Source organism: Carlito syrichta, unplaced genomic scaffold (assembly GCF_000164805.1).
Source record: "Carlito syrichta isolate Samal-C Ts95f unplaced genomic scaffold, Tarsius_syrichta-2.0.1 Scaffold303343, whole genome shotgun sequence".
In the NCBI taxonomy this organism is placed as follows: domain Eukaryota; kingdom Metazoa; phylum Chordata; class Mammalia; order Primates; family Tarsiidae; genus Carlito; species Carlito syrichta.
In genome coordinates, this window is record NW_007247439.1 from 991,874 (window position 1) to 996,051 (window position 4,178).

The window sequence follows — 4,178 nt, forward strand, 5'->3', positions numbered from 1 at the left end:
TGTTTCACCAAAATAACACAATTTCTTCATGGATTACATTAACCAATGCATTCTTTCTTAATTGAGCTGTAGCTCCCTGATTGAACATAACACCCTTATAGGCAGCTAGGTCCACTTCTGAGCTGTCTTTTCCTTTTCGCTGATCTCTCTATTATTTCAATAATATTATACTAGTCTAGCTACTACGGGGTTATAACATTTTAAGACGTTTTTCACAACTGTCTCGGCTGTTCTTACTGGCTCATCATTCAAATACGTACTCTCCAACTATCCAAGCCTAAACAATGGTCCTCTGGGCATCTATGAAGGGAAGAAAGGAATGCACATCACCTCTCTTGACTGCAATTGCGTCTTTGTAAGTCTTTGTAATCAACTTGCAACCACATGGGACCGAAAGATCCAAGACAAATCAGAACTTAGGCCATCCAGGCCAACTTGTAAATAATGCCCAACTAGAGACTAATAGCTGCTATTAGACTGTCCCACTGCCTTCTGCCGGCTAACCCACTCTGCCCGTGGTGCTTCTCACAGTAATCCGGGTGTTCTTGACTTCCCTGGGGCTACCACCACACACCCGGGGTTACACCCTCTACAGTCCTAGGGGGGAGGAAGTGGACACCTCCTTTCTGAGAACATGTTTCAGACTCTAGTGAACTAAGTCTGAAATCACAGTTTACAGGACAGGGCCTATCTAGATGCAAGAACTTGGCATGCTGGGAAATTCTTTCTGTTCCTTGGACCACTTAGGAAATGGACCTACAGGTCCAGAATCATGGTTTACAGCATTTCTCCTGATACAGAGAGGACATGGATGGGTGAGCCTGGATAAGAAAAAAGTGTGAAAATGTTGTTTCAAATAACAGAAAGTTCCAAGAGCAAATATAGGCAGATGAGAAAATGACTCCTAAAAAACCTCAAAGTGTTGTTTCTCATCAAGGACTCTGGGGACACTCTTTTTAGAAGTCAACAGAAATACACAATTTATCTGTACTGTCTTCTAGCTATCATACTGACATGATACAAATCAATGAGTACTGGAAATACAAGAAAAGTTTATTAAAAAACATAGAGATATATGACATTCTATGTCCATCCTTAGTTGAGTTCACCAAAGAAAAATTCAAGGTTGACCAGTGAAGATTCAATGCCAAAAATTTTGTTGCTCTTTACTTATTTATTTATACGATGTGGGATACAATTCAGGGTTAGGTATCCAAATGGTCACTGCACAGGGAACGTTTGGGCCTGACTTTGATCCCCGCTCCACCTGGTTTGAAATCCCTTATTGATGAAGTGTGCTACCCCGCCCCCATCCCCGGCAGTGTCCTGCGACTGCCAATCCCTTTCTTACAGTCTTACGATAATTGTTCAAGGTCCACTTATGAGTGAGAGCATGTGGTACTCAGATCTTTGTTTCTGTGACAGATCGCTGAGTATGATGGACTCTAAGTCCACCCACGTTGCTGCGAATTTGCAATTTTTAAATGCAAAATTTTTAGGGAAACATAAATAATTAAGAGCTATCTTCTGCTTTCCCACGTAAACAGTTGAAAATAGAACGAGATTTATTTTAAACCTTTTGAGTCAGGAGCCATAATCTTGCTCAGTTTGCAATCCCCCGCTCTTGGCATATAATATGTACCTGATAAATTTTCAGTGAATGAGTAAAAAGTAGATCTCCTTATGTAACTCAAATCTTGACCACTTACAAATGACGCTCAGATCCCTGGTCTTGCTTGCTTCTCCAGCAATGAGGTGGGGGTGTGTTTGCTATTCCACACTGGCTACTGGTGCGCCAGCTAATTGCTAATTCTTGAACTACTTCCCCAGACCACCCAGTGGCCTTGGCTCTAATGCCATGTTCACCAAGAACTCTTCTGTGGCAGACTGGGTTCCCCAGTGTCCTTACCATGAAAAGAGTTGCCCTGGGTGATGGAAGCCACCTCCTTGGAAAGTCTGTCCCAGTAGCAAGTCGGTTTTGTGGGGCTAGTTAGGACAAGTTGGTTCCCCGCAGTATCTGTGTTTCTAGCCTAAATCTCTGTAGAGCCTCAAAGCCAACCTCGAGGCTTCACCAAGGCAGGTCCCTGACAATAACCACACAGAGCTCCTGACCCTTCTCACAGCTGAATTTCCCATGTTGGAGGCCATGCTAGTGCCACAGGGTTAGCACTCGCTCCCAGCTCTCAGGAAGTCCCTTCACGCCAGGCTTGGGGGTGGGAACCAATGGTCAGACATAGGATGGTGTTTCCTGAAAGCTCCCAGGAGCTCAGAGCACCAGAACAGCAGGTGCTGCAGGGGACGTGGGTGGGGGTGTTCCCCTCCTAAACTAATCTCTCCCCCAAGCACTGCTTTAGGAACACTGGGTTCAAAACGGAAGAAGAGCTTATCATAAAAAAAGAACATGCAGCACTAAGTGTAAAAATGAGCAACATAATTTCTTACGAGGACTCAGCCCTGACTCATGGATGAATTCAGCAGGTGATCCAACCACTGGGCGCCACAGAATTTAACGGAATTCCCCATTTCCTTTGAGTTATAGGAGGGTGCAGAGCAAGACGACAGTGTACGTGGCGTCTTTCTCTCATGACGTGTCTTCACTGGATCACAGAACCCAGTGTTCTTGGGGCCCCCTCCTGCCTGAGCATGTGTAGCTGCCACAGATGAGAGCTGGATGGTGTTGGGTCACAGAGACACAGAGAAGCCACAGCTTCAGTCTCCTACATCCTTTCACTCCCTCCTGCCAGGTGGCCCAAGTCCCGTGTGCAGGAGCACAGGTTCTGAGCCCATACTTCCTGGGTATCTCAGCATGTGAGGCCGACACCGCGTTCACTTCCATCCTCACCCTGTGGTCTCCATGGCATACAGCTGCCAGGGGGATCTCCCTGGTCAATTTCTGGACGGGCCTGGGACATCCCTGACTGAACATTGACACTTTATTGGTGGCTTCTACAAATTCCAGCACCCCTTTCTGATTGAAACAACAGGAAACATGCTCCATTGTAAAGGAATGGAAATGGATGTCCTTGGCTTAAAAAAATTCCTTGGCTCCAAAGCCAGGCTTCTACCTAGTAGGAAAATCTTGTTAGATCCCCACTGTCCCCAGGTCTGTGGGACATCGTACTTGAACGTGTGAGACCACACTAACAGACAGAAGGAAATTAAAGAGAGACAGAAAGTGAAACTTTCTTTCTGCAGGTGATACGAACATATCTCTGGAAAACCCAAAAGAATGAAGGGTAAAACAGTTAAATATGAAATCTAAGTATGCAAAATTTTAAAACTCAGTAAAGTATCAGAATATGAAATTAACATAATAATACATAGCTTTTTATAAACAAACATTGACTGAATAGAAGATACAGTTGGTAAGACAAAAAAAAAAAACAGTTAAATAGCAATGAAAAGAAAAATCTATAAAATAAAATTTCAAAACTGTGAACCCATATGAGAAAAACTTTTAAGTACTCCTTAAAGAAGTGGGATATTCTTGAATAACAAGGCATACCTGATTCTTGGATGAGACTGCTTAAAATTATGAAGATACTAGTTTCTTCAGAATAATGTTGATATTTCACATGGCACCAATAAAAATGCTAATAAGTTTTCATTTCTGAAACCAAACAAGTAGATTTTAAATTTCCTGTGGAAACTAATATGTCTTTAAAAAATTAAAAGAAGAAAAATAAAGGGATACTTACTGGATATCAAGAAATATGATAAAGCTTCTGTGGTTAAAACAGCATATTATTGGGACTTGAATCAACAGATCGATAGAAGAAAACAGGAATCTGTAATAACCCTGAACACTTATGGAATTCAAGCATTTCATTAAGGAAGACATTTCTCAAATATCTGGGGAAAACATAAACTGTTAAGAAGTAGCGGTAGAAAAACTTGACAGCCACTGGGGAAACGGGATCCATGACTCACACTGTTAATTGGACCTCATTTAAAATAGATCAGAGATCTAAACATGAAATGTAAAATATACACAAATATATACATGCACATGGACACACAAATATTAGACACAAGCTTGGGTGAAATCTCTTTAACCTGGAGAGGGGGAAAGCATTTTTAATTGAGACTCAAGATTTAGAGGCAATAAAATAAAAGGCCAATAAATGCAACGACATACGTTTTCAATTGCATGGTAAAAATCACTACAAGAAAATTCA